Genomic DNA, 19,456 nt, shown 5'->3' with positions numbered 1-19,456 from the left:
AAGGCATGCCGTGGTCTCTGCTCAGACCCTCCGTCCTCCAGAGTAGGAACCAGAGCCTTTCACTGTGACCTACTCACCTTCCGGCCCCTCCCTGCCTCTCCCATGGGTCTCAGCCCAGCCAAGGTGGCTGCGTGGCTCTGTATGTCTGATGCCCCAGCCTTCAGGCCTTTCCACCTGCTGTCCCCCTGATACCCACAGGACGCCCACCTTCGCCTCCTTTAGGCTTCTGCTCAGAGAAGCCCTCCCTAACAGCTCTATTTGAAATAGCAGCAGCCCCCCCCCCCACTTTTTTCCCCCTCTGGCTCTTTCACCTGAGTTATTATCTTACTGTTTTCTTATTTAAGGTCTGCCCATCCTGAGAGCACAAAGGGAGTTTGTTTTGCTTGCTGATAAAGTCTTTTTTTTTTTAAGTTTATTTATTTATTTTGAGAAATACTGCGCAAGTGGGGGAGGGGCAGAGAGACGGGGAGAGAGAACCCCAAGCAGGCCTCACACTGTCAGCGCAGAACCTGACACGGGGCCCTATCTCATGACTGCAAGATCATGACCTGAGCGGAAATCAAGCGTTGGACGCTCAACCAACTGAGCCACCGGGGTGCCCCCTCAGGCTGTAAATTTTGCCCTAAGTATTCCTGTAGGCATATCCTCTCTGTTTTATCGTATGGTGTTTCTGTATCTTCTTTGACCAGTCAATACTTAGAAAGGTATTTTCAAGTTTGGAATGCATGGGGATTTGCTTATGTTCCGTCTTGCTGATTTCCCACTGTATTCTATTGTGGTCAGAGAATATGCTATGCACGATAGTGATTTTTGGTATTTATTAAGACTTGTTTGTTGACTTAGCATGTGGTCAGTTTTTTTAAAATAGTCCGTGTGTATTCTCTGTCTCATATGGAGTTTTATGAGGGTAGTTTATTTTTATTTATTTATTTATTTTTAGATTTTTTATTTTTCTAAGTCATCTCTACACCAGACCCACAACCCCAAGATCAAGAGTCACACACTCTTCTGACAGAGCCAGCCAGGTGCCCCTGTGAGGGTGGTTTAAATCTTCCATGTTGGGGCGCCTGGGTGGCGCAGTCGGTTAAGCGTCCGACTTCAGCCAGGTCACGATCTCGCGGTCCGTGAGTTCGAGCCCCGCGTCAGGCTCTGGGCTGATGGCTCAGAGCCTGGAGCCTGTTTCCGATTCTGTGTGTCCCTCTCTCTCTGCCCCTCCCCCGTTCATGCTCTGTCTCTCTCTGTCCCAAAAATAAAAAAAATAAAACATTGAAAAAAAATAAATCTTCCATGTCCACACTAATTTTTCCATGCTCGCTCTAGCTCTCAACTGGTGGGAGAGGTATTTTAATGTATTTCACTGTGATGGTGGATTTGTCAACGTGTGTTTGTAATTCTGTGAATGTTTGCCTTTTGTATTTGGAGACTGTTGTTATGTGCCTACAGGTTTAAATTCTTTTGTCTTGGTTAACTGATCCTTTTGAACATTACGTAGTGAGCCTCTATGCCTACCAGTGTTTTGTTTCCTTCTGTTTTCGCCTTGAAGTCTGCTTGAATAGGTCCATAGTCATGTTCTTTTGCCTCACGTTTTAATTAATTAATTAATTAATTAATTAATGTATTTATTTGAGAGAGAGAGAGAGAACCTGGGCAGGGGAGAGAGAGGGGCAGAGGGAGAGAAGAATCTTAAGTAGGCTCTATACTCAGTATGGAGCCCGACACAAGCCTCAATCCCATGACCCTGGGATCATGACCTGAGCCAAAATCAAGAGCTGGCCGCTTAACCGACCGAACCACCCAGGCACCTTGCCTCACATGTTTTTCCCTCATCTCCTGACATTTAGTCTTTTTGAATCTTTATGTTTTTAGGTAAGCCTCTTGTAAATAGCATATGGTCAAATATTATGAATAGTGTATAATCATATAACCCTTTAATTGGCAAGTTAGTCTATTTTCATTTATTGTGATTATAGACGTATTTGAATTATTTATGTCATCACATGGAAATTGGTTAGTATCTTTTATTCCTTCCCCCAACCTTTCTTATAATAATAATTCTATTTGAAAATTTTAGAGTTGTCAATTTCTGGCATGCATCTTTGATTCAACAAAGCCAAAAATTAATCCCAAACGAAACAAGGACCTTGGAACCCTTCTTATTTTTTTTATTTTTTAAAGTTAGCTCTGTGCCCAGTGTGGTGCTCAAACTCACAACCCTGAGATCAAGAGTCACATGCTCTACTGTCTGAACCAGCCGGGCACCCCTCTGCCATCAGTCTTATTATGGTCAGATAACCAGCCACTGGTAGCTTTAAACTTCTTTTTGCTTTTTGCTTTTGTTATGCATGTTCACCATGATGGTTTTGAAATGAATACTTTTTTTTTTTATGCTTATTTATTTATTTTTTTTTTTGAGAGAGAGACAGAGACAGAGCACGAGCAGGGGAGGTGCAGAAAGAGAGGGAGACACAGAATCCGAAACAGGCTCCAGGCTCTAAGCTATCAGCACAGAGCCCGACGTGGGGCTCGAACCCACAAACTGTGAGATCATGACTTGAGCTGCTCAGGTGAGGTCATGACGCTCAACTGACTGAGCCACCCAGGTGCCCCGAAGACTTACCCTTTCTAAACACGGGTAGGGTTTATGCTTCTTGGGTCTTTAAACTTGTATCTTTTGTCCGTTCTGAAAATTGAGCAATCATTCTGTCTTTAAATATTGTCCTTCCCCCATTCTTTCTCTCTCTTTATTGGATCCTACTAGACCTATGTTGCCATTTGTTATTCTCTCTTCTATGCCTTCTAACTTCTCCTTTGTATTTCCTCTCATTTTGGTTTTCTGTGCATTCTGGGCATAGAGAATCTGTTCCTCAGACATGTCTCCCAGCTTACTCGTTTTGATTTCAGCTACTTTAACCTGTTATACAGCTCATTTCCTTTTTAAAATTTTGTTTCATGGAGCGCATGTTTCATTTTTAGAAGTTCTCCTTGAGGGGCGCCTGGGTGGCTCAGTCGGTTGAGCGTCCGACTTCGGTCCAGGTCACGATCTCATGGTTCGTGGGTTCGAGCCCCGCGTCGGGCTCTGTGCTGACAGCTCGGATCCTGGAGCCTGCTTTGAATTCTGTGTCTCGCTCTCTCTCTGCCCCTTCCCTCCTCACACTCTGTCTCTGTCTCCCAAAAATAAACATTGAAAAAAAAATTTTTTTTAAATAATAAAAGTTCTACTTGATTCTTCTATACACCTGCCTCCCCACCATGAATGATGTCTTATTCTTTAGAGTTCTGATTCCTAATTTTTCCCTTTAATCATTTGTTAAATCATTTTAATTGAATTATAACATACATCTGGAGAAATGTACTAATCATAGATGCATACCTCACCAAATTTCCAAAAGTGAACCACGCCTTGGAAGCAGCACTGGGGTCAGAACTCAGAACATTCTAGAATCCACGGAAGCCTCCCTTGTGCTCACACCCAGTCTCTCCTTCCCTCCAAAGGCCAACACTTTTTATATTCATTTTTTTTTCCTACAGGGGAAAACGTGATCGTAGTCCGCCACTACACAAATTATGCAGTCAAGTTTCCCACATTTGGGGAAATCACAGAGGTCAGCACGTCCAGAGTACAATGGATAAGCCTAACCCTGGGAAAACCACCTTCGTGATCATGGTATCTCCCCTGCCAGGTAAGTATATATATTCTCTCTCTCTCTTTTTTTTTTTTTTTTAATTTAATCTCTACACCCAACGTGGGGCTCGAGCTCACAACCCTGAGATCAAGTTACATGCTCTTTTGTCTGAGCCAGCCAGCCTATATTCGTTTTTAAGACTCATGTGATGTCTTTCAGATCGTTGTCATCTTCTGTTGGCTGTGCTCTCTGAGTTTCAATCCGAATTGCGCCCTGCCCCGCCCGCCCGCCCCGCCAGGGGATTTTGACATTTCTCAGCATGAGCTTATCCTCACAGTGGCTGGTTCTTAATTATCCTTTCCTCCAGTAGAATCCATCACAGCCTGGGTAAAATGGAGTATGGCTTCAGAGCTTTCCCCCTTGGCTTATTCCCCAGGAGTTTCACCAGACCAGGCTCGGTGTTTATGTCAGCGTTTGGCTTGAGAGTTTCTGGACTGTCCCAGCCCGGTAAACCACGTGATGCTGGGCTGGGGGTTTGGGATTCTCTGGCTGAAACAGACAAGCTTGCTTGTCACCCACCTCCCTGTAGATGGACACATTTTCTCGGGTTCCCCCTTTCACTTTTCAGAGTTCTCAGGTCCACCTCTAGCCCTGGGTGTGCCCCAAGGATGGCTCCTGTCCCCACAAGGGCGGTAAGCATGAGCCCCTGCTGCTCACCCTTTCTTCACCCGGGGACAGAAGCCGGGTGAGCTCATTAGCTGTCATCTGCGGGGGACAGTGCCCTCTTGTTTCTGGCATCTGACGACTTCTCTTTCTTTTGTGCGCACTCAGCCATGCATTTGAGATCATTTCTGTTCTATTTCATTGACCATTTTCTGGTGTTTGTGAGGAGAGAAATTTTAGATTATTATAGTATGCAAAATCAGAAACACTTGAAGAGGTCAGTGAGCTGTTGAGCACTTGAAAGGTAGCTAGTGCGGCTGTGTGGAACAGATTTTTAATTTTCATTTAATTTTATGTTTTTATTTTTTGAATTAAAAACAAATTTACATCCAAGTTAGTTAGCATGTAGTGCAATAATGATTTCGGGAGTAGATTCCAGTGATTCATCCCCTATGTGTAACGCCCAGTGCTCATCCCAACAAGTGTCCTCCCTGATGGCCCTTGCGCGTTCACCCCGTCTCCCGACCCCAAACCCTTGCAGCGACCCTCAGTTTGTTCTCCATATTTAAGAGTCTCTTAGGTTTTGTCCCCTCCCTGTTTTTACATTATTTTTGCTTCCCTTCCCTTATGCTCATCTGTTTTGTATCTTAAACCCCACATATGTATGAAGTCATAGGATATTTGTCTTTCTCTGACTAATTTCGCTTAGCATAATACCCTCCAGTTCTATCCACATAGTTGCAAATGGCAAGATTTCATTCTTTTTGATCCCCGAGTAATACTCCATTGTATATATAGACCACATCTTCTTTATCCATTCATCCATCGATGGAAATTTGGGCTCTTTCCATACTTTGGCTATTGTCGATAGCACTGCTATAAACATTGGGGTGCATGTGCCCCTTCAAAAAAGCACACCTGTATCTCTTGGGTAAATACCCAGTAGTGCAATTGCTCAGTCATAGGGTAGTTCTATTTTTAATTTTTTGAGGAACCTCCACACTGTTTTCCAGAGTGGCTGCACCAGTTGGCATTCCCACCAGCAGTGCGAAGGGGTTCCTCTTTCTCTGCATTCTTGCCAGCATCTGTCATTGTCTGAATGGTTAATTTTAGCCATTCTGACTGGTGTGCGGTGGTTTATTATGTTTTTTACGTATTTGAGAGAGAGAGAGGGAGTGTGGGAGGGGCATGGAGAGAGGGAGAGAGAATCCTAAGTAGGCTCCACGTTGACAGCACAGAGCCCACTTGGGGCTCGGTCCCATGAACTGTGATATCATGACCTGAGCTGAAATCAAGGCTCGGATGCTCAACTGACCGAGCCACCCAGACGCCCTTAATTTTCATTTAATTTTAATTAATTGGCACTGAAATTTAAATAGCCCACATTGGACAGTCACTCACACAATTGGACACTCCCCCATTGGACAGTCTGGCCTTAGAAAGGAAGGATGAACTCATTAAAGCCCCATGAGCTTGGCAGTCTCGGGTCAGACTCACCCCAGGGTGTGGACCGCGGGCATTCCACAGCCCCGGTCCACGGCTCTGAGCACCTTGATGGAGGTCAAGTGGGAAGCTTGTGGGTTGGCCTAGATTCCATTCTGTGGATTTGGACCCACAAGTGCTGGATGAATGGGCCAGTCTGCCTGGAGGACAGGCCCTAGGGGGTGCCCCGGGGTTCTGTATTAGGCCCCACCTATTTATCTGTTGAGGGCGTGGCACAGAGTTGAGAAGGATTAGGAACTCCTTGAGTGACAGTCATGACCAGGACCCCTGTGGTCTCTTCTGCCCCTTAAAACCGTGGTTTGCTGTCTTCACCTCGCCCCCTATTCTGTCCTCAGCCCTTTCCTGACCCTCAGACTCTCCCTGGAGGGCCCCTCCCCTGGCAGGACTGCCCACCCCGGGGCGTCCGTCACAGCCTCACACATCTGGTGATTCCCCTGACTCCCAGCTTCTATACTCCCCACTCTTGACGTGCTTACTCTTCTGATACAAAAGTGTACATACGTATGTGTCCAAGTTCACATAGATAAAACGTTTATGAAAGTAAACTTTATGTGCACAGTAGGCAAGATTCAAAATCCATCCATGAGTATACAGTGAGGTTTGTCTCCCCCACGTCCTGGATTCAAGCCACCAAATTCCCCTTCCCCAGGGCAATGGCTGTCCTTCGACACTGGGAACACCTTTCCTCAAGAGCCTTAGGGATTTCTGTGTGACCTGCCAAACAGCAAGTGCCTGGAGGGCACGGCTAATCTTGTCCGTTCTCTGCAGGCTCTGTGGGCACAGGAAGGCCGTGATGCTTGGGTCAACCACAGCCATCTGAGGATGAGGCTCCTGAGTAGTAACAGGGAGTATAATAGAGCCTTAGTGGGGATCCGTGAACCTCCGGCAGCATTGTGGGCCACAGTGCTACCTTGAAACTCCCCCCACTAGCTTCCCAGGGGCACCAGGCTGGAGACAGAGCTCATTCCTGGGACTGCTTCAGATTCTGTGTCTCCCTCTCTCTTTGCACCCCTCCCCCCCGCACTCTGTCTCTCTTAAAAATAAATCAACATTAAAAAAATTAAAATGTTTTTATTTTGGAGAGAGAGAGAGAGAGAGAGAGAGAAAGCCCACGCAGGGGAGGGTCCAAGGGAGGGAGACAGAGAATCTCAAGCAGGCTCCATGCTGTCAGCGCAGAGCCTGACGCGGGGCTCCAACTCACGCTGCGATCATGACCTGAGCCAAAATCCAGAGTCAGACACTAAACCAGCTCGGCCACCCAGGCGCCCCTCTAAATTTGTTTTTCTAGCAACGAGCTGAGACCAAAGGGAAGGGAGGGTTTGAAGGGTGCTGAGGGATGGGGTCCTGAAGGGTACAAGGCGAGGGTTGAGTCCATGCCAGGGAGAGACCTTCCGTACCCATTTCCAGTTTTCCTTCCTTGCACTGGAATTCTGCTCTCACAGCTCAAGCCTTGGGTGGAAGTCTTGGGGAGGTCCACATCTTGGAGGGTAAAGAGGATCAGAGAGCTGGAAAAAAATAGGGAGAGGGACAAGATTATGGGAAGGAGCAAGCCAGGCAAGTGGTGACGGAAGAGGTTGAGCTGGAACCCCTCCCTGGGAGACCTCAGGGGCGTTTGGTGGGGGAGACACTGAACTTCCTGAGTCCCCGAGGCCCGGGATCTGATTGACTGTTTGTATTGTAAAATCCAGGGATCTTGGCGACCCTGGGGCCACAGGCATCATCACCACACTTGGTTGGAGGTTGGTTGGAGGTCACCATCGGGTGCTGACCAGCCCCAGCCTGTCCCGGACACTGAGTCCTCCCACACTGCCAGGCATTCCCAAGTCCTTGCTCACCTCTGTGCCTTTGCATGTGCCGTTCCCTCTTCCCAGAATGCCCTTCCCTCTCGGTCCCCACTGCTCCCACATGCCCACCAGACAACCACCCACTCCTTTTCTATGCTCACTGCGAATGCCGCCGCCTCCAGGGAGCCTCTCACAGCACGGATTCCTCAGCACAGTCTATTGGCGTGTCTGCCTTCCCCCACTGTGCCATAGGTCCTCCAGTCCCAGGGCCACGTGGGGTTCGCTTCTACCCCGTCCACCTACCCTCCTGCAGGCAAATGGGTATGCAGCTCATGCTTGCTGAATAAATGAATTTTTTTTTTTAATTTTTTTTTCAACATTTATTTATTTTTGGGACAGAGAGAGACAGAGCATGAACGGGGGAGGGGCAGAGAGAGAGGGAGACACAGAATCGGAAACAGGCTCCAGGCTCTGAGCCATCAGCCCAGAGCCCGACGCGGGGCTCGAACTCACGGACCGCGAGATCGTGACCTGGCTGAAGTCGGACGCTTAACCGACTGCGCCACCCAGGCGCCCCTAAATGAATTTTTTTTTAAAGCTAGTAGCATTACTTCTAGGTAAGTGAGACTTGGCTTTAAACTATGCTGGTGTGGGGGCGCCTGGGTGGCTCAGTCGGTTGGACGTCCGACTTCTGCTCAGGTCATGATCTCACGGCTCTTGAGTTCGAGCCCCGCGTCCGGCTCTGTGCTGACAGCTCGGAGCCTGGAGCCTGCTTCAGATTCTGTGTCTCCTTCTCTCTCTGACCCTCCCCTGCTCGCGCTCTGTCTCTCCTTCAAAAATAAATAAACATTAAAACAAAGTTTTTTAATAAAAATAAAAATAGACTGTGCTGATGTGGAATTTGTACTCGCCTGTGAAAGTTGTTCTGAGACGCAGTGAGCTCCGCACCCCCGGAAGCAAATGTCACCCACCTTTAAAGGCAATGTAACAGACATCCACTGGTGTTACCCTGTCAGAATCGCAGTGTCTCTTGCACTCTCCCATTTACCACTGTAAGCGAGAAAGGACACAGGATCCAGGCTTGGACAAGCATGGTACCCAGCCTCCTGGGGACAGCAATCAATCCAGGCGGCTTGCACGTGACCCAGCAGGTCAAATCAGTACCCTTCCTCGCCATTGATGCCTGAATGCAGGGAGGCAAAGCTTCCCTTCCTGGGGTTGCTAAGCTGAAGCTCCTTTGTGAGCCACTGAATTTGATTTTTGTTTTGCCTTATTTTTCTTAAGCCAGTTTGAGTTGGTTTCCATCGCTAGAAACCACATAAGTTTGACTCAATAAAGGCCAAGTCAAGTAAAGTGCATGCTTCTGACTGGTCGGGGAGGGGGGGGGGGCGGCGTATCAGCTCTGAGCAGTTTAGTTTTAGAGGTAGAGAAATAAAATGCCACCCGTTCCCAGTGCGCTGAGAAGTCTGGAGACCACGTCCTGTGTGTAGAATGAGGAAGACCTGGGGATTTTTAGCCAGGAGAAGGGAAAACTCTGGAGGCTGCAGAGAGGCATGCTGGGAGGACTGGACTTGGGCAATAGCTGAAAGGTACAAGACAAGGAGTGACTAGCCAGTGACAAAAGCTGCCTGAAAATAGAGGCACTGCTGTGTGAGGTAGTGAGATCCCCATCACTGGTGGTATTCCAACAGAGACAGAGAAGGAATCAAGAGTACTGATGAGGCAGTTTTTACCTTGGTTATAATCACGGTCCACAATAGGGAAGTACACTCTTCCCAGCTGGGGGAAAACGTGGATGCTTTTTTTCCTTCTTTTTTTTTTTTTCTTCAGTCACTCAATGACTTAGGGAGTGCAGTTGACATATAGTGCATCTTATTCTTTTTTTTTTTTTTAATTATTTAAAGTTTAATTATTTATTTTCAGAGAGGCAGAGAGAGCACAAGCAGGGGAGGGGTAGAGAGAATCCCAAGCAGCCTCCCGATATGGAGCTCGAACTCACAAACCATGAGATCATGACCTGAGCCAAAACCAAGAGTCAGATGCTTAACTGATTGAGCCACCCAGGCGTCCCTAGGGAATTTGATTCTTTGGACTGGCTCAAATACTAAGGGTGCCTCCATTGAGAACCACTGGGAGAAAAGATTAGATTAGCAGAGTAGTTTTAGATTGTATTTTAGTGATGGAACAAACCTTCTACAGAACCCTAAGACACAGCAATTCCACCTCTAGTATTTTTTTTTTAACGTTTGCTTAGTTTTGAGCGAGAGAAAGAGAGAGAGAGTGTGTACAAGGGAGGGACAGAGAGAATCCCAAGCAGGCTCTGCACTGTCAGCACAGAGCCCAACACGGGGCTCAAACTCATGAACTGTGAGATCATGACCTGAGCCAGAATCAAGGGTCCGACGCTTAACCGACTGAGCCCCCAGACGCCCCCCCCCACCTCTAATATTTAACATTCAGATACATTCATGTTTGTAGGAAATGGTATATGTACACAATTATTTCAGCGAAAGAGCTGGAAGCAATTTCAGTGTCTCTAAATTAGGGTTCATCATGGGGCGCCTGGGTGGCTCAGTCGGTTAAGCGTCTGACTTCAGCTCAGGTCATCATCTCGCGGTCTGTGGGTTCGAGCCCCGCATCGGGCTCTGTGCTGACAGCTCAGAGCCTGGAGCCTGTTTCAGATTCTGTGTCTCCCTCTCTCTCTGACCCTCCCTGTTCATGTTCTCTCTCTCTCTGTCTCAAAAATAAATAAATGTTAAAAAAAATAATAAATTAGGGTTCATCCACACGCTGGTGTACTGTGCAGCCCTAAAATCGAATGGGGGATCCACTCTGAGCTAAGATTAATCAGAAATGCTTAACAGACTTTTGTTCATCGAAAACACCTATACAAAGATCTTCCTTGACTTACTACAGGATTACATCCTGATCAACCCATTGTATGTTTTCCACTTAAAGTGGAAAACGCATGTAATATATCTAACCTACATTGTAGCTTAGCCTAGCGGACTTTATTTATTTTTTTTTCAACGTTTATTTATTTTTGGGACAGAGAGAGACAGAGCATGAACGGGGGAGGGGCAGAGAGAGAGGGAGACACAGAATCGGAAACAGGCTCCAGGCTCTGAGCCATCAGCCCAGAGCCCGACGCGGGGCTCAAACTCACGGACCGCGAGATCGTGACCTGGCTGAAGTCGGACGCTTAACCGACTGCGCCACCCAGGCGCCCCTAGCCTAGTGGACTTTAAACGTGCTCAGAACACTTACATTCGCCCATACTTGGACAAAAATCATCTAACACAAAGCCTGTTTTATAATAACGCATTGACTCCTGTGACATCCTGAATGCTGTTCAGACAGTGAGAAGCAGAATGCCTCCCTGGGCACAGGAGGATTGACTGTACATCGGTCGGTCATTCACCCTCATGATTGCGTGGCTGATGGGAAGCTGCCACCTCCCAGTGTCACGAGAGAGGACCATCCTACACGTCGCTAGACCGGGAAAAGATCCAAATTCTAAATTCCAAGTACCATGTCTACTGAATGCACACTGCTCTCACACCATCATAAAATTGAAAAATCCCAAGTCGGGCCTGTCTGTAGAACGTTCAAGGCAGCACTGTTATAATGAAGCCTTGGAACCTGCCCAGATGCCCGTCCACAGTAGAACGGATAAATAAATGGTCGCGTATTCATTCAATGGAGTAGCTCACAGAAGAGAGGAGGAATCAGTTGCAACTGTACAACATGGGTGAATTTCACAGACGTAATGGAGGGGAAAAGAAACTAGACACAGAAGACAAAATACCCTGAGCCCTGTCTATAGAAGTACAAAAGCAGGCAAAACTGTAACGTTAGAGGTCAGGATGGTAGTTACATGGAGGGCAGCACAATGCTTTTCCCTTATGATATGAGCACTCATGTATGTATATTTTACTTAAAAAACAGTTGCAGAAATGGGATGAGAAAGCATCTCATCTATCGGAATGATGTCATCTCTGAGATTATGGGATGGAAAGAAGCAAGGGACCAGAGGAGTGTGTGTCCATGAAAAAGTGTGTGCTGGGGGGTACCTGGGCGTCTTAGTTGAGCATCTGACTCTTGGTTTTGGCTCAGGTCATGATCTCCTGGTTCATGAGTTCGAGCCCCCCATGGGGCTCTGTGCTGACAGGGTGGAGCCTGCTAGGGATTCTCTTTCTCTCTCTCTCTCTGCCCCTCCCATGCTCTCTCTTTCTCTCTCTCAAAATAAATAAACATTAAAAAAAAGGGGGGGGGCACCTCAGTGGCTCAGTCAGTTAAGCATCTGACTCTTGACTTCAGCTCAGGTCATGATCTCAAGGTTCGTGGGTTTGAGCCCCGCATTGGGCTCTGTGCTGACAGAGTGGAGCCTGCTTGGGTTTCTCCCTCTCTCTCTGCCCCTCCCCTGGTCTCTAAATAAGTAAACAAACTAACTAAAAAAATTTTTTTTAAATTAAGTCAGGTTGAGAAGGATTGGTGGCGGCCATGTTTCAGAGCAACAGAATAAAGAGACCCAACAGGAAGTAGCCATAGGGTACTTGGTTACTAATGTGGCCAACACAACACAACAGCTGTAAAATACTCTTCTGAGATTATTGAGGAAACTTAACTGTGAACTAGATATTAGATCATACCGGGAGTGATTGTTCATTTTCTTGAGTCTGATAATGGGATTGTGGTTTTGGAGAGGACGCGGTTTTAGGTGATGCATGTTGAAGTATTCAATGTGTTCAGGAAGTGAAATGTTACGATGCTTGGGAATCAGTTTTGAAAGGTTTCAGCAAATCCAGCCAACCAGCCATATACACACGTGGGTAAATGTTAACAATCTTTGAATATAGATGGTGGGCGTAAGGGCCTCATGAACCCATTATTTCAACTTTTCTTAATATTTGAAGTTTATCGTAATAAAACGTTTGGGGGAAGTCTCAAAGATGGCCCACTGGGGCACAGTTTTATACTCCTTGGACTCTGTGTACAGCCATTTGTGAACTAAGGAGAACCAGAAGCCCAGCTGAAGTGCAGAAAGGCCCCGGGAAGGCAGGGGTGCTCGGGATTTCTGGGGTCCGTGTAGGTTTGCAGAAGCACTGGGATGAGGCTGGAGAGGCGGCCTGAATGGCATGAGGAAGGGCCTTGAGTGCCAGGTTAAGGAAGCTGATTTTGTCTAGGACTCGAGCAAGCCACCAAATGGCGTGAACAACGCTGGCATATCAGCTGGGAGCAGTGAGGGTGGTGATGAACTGGAAAGAGGAGCCTTAGCATCAAGTGCCGAGGGGCAGGGCAGCCTGGTGGGGGCCTCTGATCATCAGGGGAGACAGGAGTCCCCTCTGAAAGGAACAGCTGCCCCCTGGAAACAGAAGAGAACTTCTCAAGAGCATCCATGGGCGCCTGGGTGGCTCAGTCAGTTGAGCGTCTGACTCTTGATTTTGGCTCAGGTCATGATCTCCTGGTTCAGGAGCTCTATTCCCGCGTCGGATTCTGTGCTGACAGCTCGGAGCCTGGAGCTGCTTCGGATTCTGTGTCTCCCTCTCTCTCTGCCCCTCCCCCGCTCATGCTCGCTCACTCGCTCTCTCTCAAAAATAAATAAGCATTTTAAAAAATTTAAAAAAGAGCATCCAAAATCCTTTCTTTGCATGAGAAATCTGGTTTAGAGCGTTGACCCATTTAAAAACAGAAGCAAAACAGAACACTGTCAGAAGCAGACAAAGCAAGACTGAGGCCCTGATCGGGTTCAGGGGCCGCCATCCTCGGGTGAGTGCGGAGGTGTGACAACCCAGAGGGCGGTGGGGAGGCCTGACTGCAGAGGTGCCCAGGGGCGGACTCCATCCAGGAGACTTGGTGACTAACCAGATTCAGAAGGGGGAGGGCGGAGTCCAAAGCGCCTCCCAGGTATCCAGCGTGGGCAGCTGGTGAGTGAGGAAGACACTCTGGAGGCGGAGTCACAGAAGGAGGGCAGGATGCTGGGGAAGGCGGGTCCGTGTCTGGGCTGGAGACTTGGACACAGGGAGCTGAGGTCCCTGGGGTGGGCAGCTCTGTTGGAGGAGGAGCCCTCCAGGGAGAGTCTGAGAGTCTGAGGACAGATGGGGGAGGCAGGAGGGGCAGAAGAGACCACAGGGGTCCTGGTCGTGACTGTCACTCAAGGAGTTCCTAATCCTTCTCAACTGTGTGCCACGCCCTCAACAGATAAATAGGTGGGGCCTAATACAGAACCCCGGGGCACCCCCTAGGGCCTGTCCTCCAGGCAGACTGGCCCATTCATCCAACACTTGTGGGTCCACATCCACAGAATGGAATGTAGGCCAACCCACAAGCTTCCCACTTGACCTCCATCAAGGTGCTCAGAGCTGTGGACCGGGGCTGTGGAATGCCCGTGGTCCACACCCTGGGGTGAGTCTGCCCAGGCTATGGGGCCATAGGGAGCGACTCCTTCCTGTTTTAGGGGAAGGGAAAATGACCTTTTATTGAGCAATTACAAGTCAGGGAGGAGCAGGGAGAGAGGGAGAGAGAATCCCAAGCAGGCTCCGTACTGGCAGGGCAGTGCAGAGCCCAATGTGGGGCTTGAACTCATGAACTGTGAGATCATGACCTGAGCTGAAGTTGGATGCTTAAGCGACTGAGCCACCCAGGCGCCCTTGTGGTGTTTTTAGATTACACAGGAATGATCCCCACCTCCACCCCGTTTCTGGCCCCAGCTCCACTCGGATTTTGCCATACTCCCTAGCAAGCTGTATCAGAATTTTGGCAGGACAAGAGGGGCTATGAAAGCTTGTTCTGAAAAACCGCTCCATATGTCTCTGATTTGGCAGGCTAAGATAACTGGAAAACCCTGCTCGTGAAATTCTCTGAAATGTTCCATAAAATTTTAAAATTTTATTTTAGATGCACAGCTGAGCCCCCATGGAAGAGAAATCCCAGGAGTCTAGGAACAAAGAGGGGACTAAATAGGGTAGATGACAGCCAGTGAGTATGATGAGGGAGCATAACCGCAGGCTGAGAGCAAAGTACAAGCTAGCACCCCGCCCCCCCCCCCCCTCCCGCCTTTCAAGGTGGTTCATGTAGGATATTGCTTGGACACTCCCTGGCTACCCCAAAACAGGAAAGGACAAAAAGCAAATGGTTAAACTGATGAGTCTCCACCAGTTTACAAGAAAAAGGCAATCCCATCAATAGCCTAAAGTCCAGGAACTCCCTACTTATTGTCTTAAGAGGGAACGAAAACCTTAGCTGACAGTAGCTAAGCCTGCAGTAATCTGTGAGTCTTTAGCCTATGAAAATCTCTTTGGAATCTTCCCTTTTGACTTTACCCTCCCCAGCCCCGTAGTATCTAAGGAGCCCCTCTTCACAACCCCAGTGCAGCTCTTTCTGCCCACAGGCCCTGTACCATGCTTTAATTTTTTCATTTTATTTTATTAATATATTTTTGAGAAAAAGAGAAAGACAGAGCGCAAGCTGGGGAGGGGCAGAGAGAGAGGGAGACACAGAATCCGAAACAGGCTCCAGGCCCTGAGCTGTCAGCACAGAGCCCAACGTGGGGCTCGACCTCACGAACCGTGAGATCATGACCTGAGCCGAAGTCGGACGCTTAACCGACTGAGCCACCCAGGCGCCCCCCAGCTCCATGCTTTAATAAAGTCACCTTTTTGCACCAAAGACATCTTCAAGAGTTCTTTCTTGTCCTGCAGCTCCGAACCCCACCATCACCCCAAAACCTCATCCAGTTGATAATGTGTCTTCCCTTAGGTGTCAGTGAAGGTTGGTAGCCAGGAATGACAGGAGATGAGGCCCTGGATTAGGGTTGCCAGAAAAAAATAATATAGGATGCCCATTTATGTATGTATATATGTATGTATGTGTGTATGTATGTATATGAACAGACAGATATATGCATTTGTTTATATACATAAACAGATTTTTTTGGCTAAATATGGCAGCCCGGACCCACCTAAAATGGAAATTTTACCCAAGAGTCCTGTAAAGTTGACCCTTGAAAAGCCACTGTCCATTAAAGGGCCAACTAGAGGTAATGTGTCTACCGGAGGGTGATAAGCAAATTTGTCTGCCTCAGCCTGAGAATTCAAAGCCCCTGACCTAGTTTTACACTTGCGTGGGATTCCAGATCACTCCACAGGAATGGCTCAGTAATTTCTTACTCAGTAATTTCTTGCAAGCCAAGAAATCAACAGAAACAAAGATGCTCCTGAAGAAGAAGAAGAAAAAAGTGAGAATGGGGGTAGGGAGGAGCCCTAAAGGTATGCCCCCAGACTATAAGCGGTTCTTAAAAAGCAAACACAAATGATGAGTTTACAGTTAAGAAATGTCAGAGCCCTTGAGGAGATACATATTCCACAAGTAAGACTCAAAGGAGGCATCTTGGTGGCTCAGTTGGTTGAGTGTCTGACTCTTCATTTCGACTCAGGTGATGAGCTCCCAGTTCATAAGCTGAGTCCGGCAACGGGCTCTGTGCTGACAACGCAGAGCCTGCTTGGGATTCTCTCTCTCCTTCTCTTTCCTGCCCCTGCTCTCCCCACCCCCCAAAATAAATAAATAAAAACTTAAAAAATAAGACTCAAAGGCACAGCAATTAGGATAACTGGAGCACCCCATCTTGAGATTATACAATAAAATGAAAGGGAGCATAAAATTCAATATATTGATTATGATTAAAGATGTAAAATAAGAAATCCAAACTATAAGAAAATAAACACCCTAAAACTCCGTGGAGGGGTGTCTGGCTGGCTCAGTTGATGGGCACATGACTCTTGGTCTCTGGGTTGTGAGCTCTAGACCCATGTTGGGTATAGAGATTGCTTAAAAATAAAATCTTTATTAAGAAAAATCCTTTGTATATGACAAAGAACCAAGTAGAGTTTCTAAAAATGAAAAATGTAGTAATTAAAACAAAGATCATAATAAAGCCCTCAAAACATGGATTGAACGGCAGACTGAACACTGTAGAAGAGAGGATCAGAGAACTGTAATACGAGATTTCAACAAGTACAGAGAGCTGAAATGATGAAAGAAATATGAAAAAGAAGTTAGGAGGGGCGCTGGGTGGCTCAGTCGGTTAAGCGTCCGACTTTGGCTCAGGTCATGATTCCACGGTTCATGGGGTTGAGCCCCACATTGGGCTCTGTGCTGATAGCTCAGAGCCTGGAGCCTGCTTTGGATTCTGTGTCTCCCTCTCTCTCTGACCCTCCCCCATTCATGCCCCCATTCATTCTCTGACTCAAGAGTAAATAAACATTAAAAAGAATTTTTTAATTCTTTTAGAAATTAATTTAGAAATTTAATTAATTTAATTAATTAATTTAATTAATTGATTGATTAAATTGATTAAATTAATTAATTAATTTTAGAAATTAATTAATTTAATTCTTTTAGAAAAGAAAAAGAAGTTAGAAGACACAGACAATAGAACCAGAATATTCAACATCTATCTAATAGAGTTTCCAGAAAGTATAGTTCAGAGAGATAAGGTAGAGGTAATAGCCCAAGATAGAATGGCTAAGGGTTTGCTGGAATTGTTGAGCCATGATTCTCAAGAAATGAGGACCGCTGTGAATCCTAAACAATGAAAAATAGGTCCATGTAGATTCCCACAGTAATAAAATTCAGAAAAAGGTATAAAAAAGCATTTTGTCTCTCCCAGATCCTTTCAGGAAGAATTGCTAATGATGTACTTCAGGAAGAAGAAACTTGTACTCATACAAAGGAGTGAGGAATGAGGGCAAATGACGGAAGCAAGATCTCGGCAAAGGTCTTGGCTCAAAAAAGCAATGGTAAGAACGGGTAAAATTATCAAAAACAACCATTTCAGTACTCTGGAAGTTAACCAAAGGCAGACAGCAAATTGAAAGGCAATTCAACAAAACACCTGACAGCCTCAGTAATAACAATGGCGTCTGTGACATTGTATTACCAGGTGACTCCCGTTTCCCTTCCCCCACCCCCAAAGGCCAGGACATGGTAGCCACGAGAATTGGCCGCCTTACTGCTGCTGGAGGGGCTGACCTGATTTCGGAGCTCTGCAAAAAAAAAAAAAAAAATTCATAATTGAGAGGTGATGTTGAAAATAATATCAATTAGTGGCAAAGCATTGGGGGAAGGCCAGTGTCATGGCCACCTAAGGCTTCAATGCCATTTGGGACAAGCAAGCGACCAGCCAAAATTTTAAGAAGATCTGGGGCACTAGATAGCCATGGGGGACTTTGGGAAGCACCAGCGTGTTCCTGGGGATCTAGAAGCACACACACACTAAGAGCTGCGTGTACATGTAGGAGAGGACTCAACCCTGGATCCCTGGCTGACCACGAGGGCCTATGAGGCAGAAAGTAAAATCCAAGTTAGACTTGTAGCCTGCCTGACTTTTGTGTTCCCCAGCCCACACTCTAAGGTCCGGTTGGCAAAGGGCAGAAACAAGGCGCTCCTTCAAGGTATTTAAGGAAAACTGACCAACTAATGACTGGCCACTAAGCTGTGCGGAGCCAGGAGTGGTCCCTAGGAAGGCTGGTTTCAAAACGAAGATAAGAACCAAAACAAGCAAGCAAACTGAACAGAGGCTTCGGTTGTCCCACACTGCGGGGAAGACAAAACATACAGAACTAGTCCAGGCAAGTCACCAAATGACCAACCAGACAACAATAATGACGAAATCTACAAGCACCACCTCTGGGAGCTCAGAAGCCTGAAATACATTATCTAAAATGTCCCATCTTCGACAGAAAATTACAAGACAGATCTCATTTAATCCTCCCCACAGAGGAGTTTCTAGTTCACATTCGGGGGAAAGAAGGCTCAGAGAGATAAAGTCACTTGCTCTAGATCATACAGCAAATACATGGCAGAGCTGACACGCTAACTCTGTGTGAGTGATGTGCAGAGAAACAGGAGAATAGCCCAAACACAGGGAGAAAAGCAGTAACTAGGAACTTGAGTTGGAGGGGGGCCCAGATGCTAGACTTGGTACTGACAAAGCAATGACAAATATGTTCAAAGAACTAAAGGAACACATAAGGGATGAAAGGAAAGTATGATAGTCACTCATCAAGTAGAAAATATCAAAAGAGAGATACTGATTTTGGATGTTCTGTTGAGAACAACAGTGAGAAAAAATTTCTGTTGTTTTAAGCCATCGAGTTTTTGGCCATTTGTTACAGCAGCCACCAGAAGCTAATACAGACAGACCCTAAATGTAAAAACCGTATGCTGTGGCTATTGGGAGTGCGTTAAAAATACTCGCAGTGAGCTCGCAGTGAGCGTATGTCAGGGATGAAAATAGGTACGCCTGGAAGCAGATTTTAAAAGCAGTTTCTCCGGGTCGTCTTCTTTCACACCACCGGATAAGCATCTTGAGTCACCATGGTATTAGCAGCAGTAAAACGGGTGATATCAGACAGAACTATCTGGAAACATTTTATTTCCAATTCAAAACGGAGCTTTATATTGTGCTTGTCATAAATCTACGTATTCGCCTCTTCCAGATGACTACGATTGCAAAGTAGAGCTTGCTTTGACATCTGATGGCAGGACGACAGTATGCCCTTCTGTGGACATTCCGTATGAATAAACAAAACCTATCCCACGGCCAGATCCTGTGCATAATAATGAAGAAACACATGATCAAGTGCTGAAAACCAGACTAGAAGAAAAAAATGAACCCTTTGAGCAAGGGCCTATGATAGAACAACTTAGCAAAATGTTCTTTACTACTAAGCACCGTTGGTATCCTCGTGGACAGTATCATAGACGTCGTAGGAAGCTGGATCCTCCCAAAGACAGATGATATTGAGGTTTTCAGGAATCAAAGAGATATTATCTTGTGTCTTATTTGCCATTTGAGAAAATGCAATTGAGTATATTCACTGT

The 19,456-nt window shown here is 46.6% G+C and overlaps 1 non-coding gene and 1 pseudogene across 1 annotated transcript; one reads left to right on the top strand and one right to left on the bottom strand.

Moving 5' to 3' along the window:
- The window catches only part of LOC125154109 (39S ribosomal protein L42, mitochondrial-like), a 23,532-nt pseudogene extending 4,076 nt beyond the window's left edge, over window positions 1-19,456 (top strand).
- On the bottom strand, window positions 3,526-3,688 carry LOC125154856 (U1 spliceosomal RNA). The gene has a single exon (XR_007147950.1). It is a non-coding gene; the product is annotated as a U1 spliceosomal RNA (small nuclear RNA).

This window comes from Prionailurus viverrinus, chromosome E3 (assembly GCF_022837055.1).
Source record: "Prionailurus viverrinus isolate Anna chromosome E3, UM_Priviv_1.0, whole genome shotgun sequence".
NCBI classification, from domain to species: Eukaryota; Metazoa; Chordata; class Mammalia; order Carnivora; family Felidae; genus Prionailurus; species Prionailurus viverrinus.
Note: the sequence above shows the minus strand (reverse complement) of the source record. Positions and strands in the feature narration are given on the sequence as shown.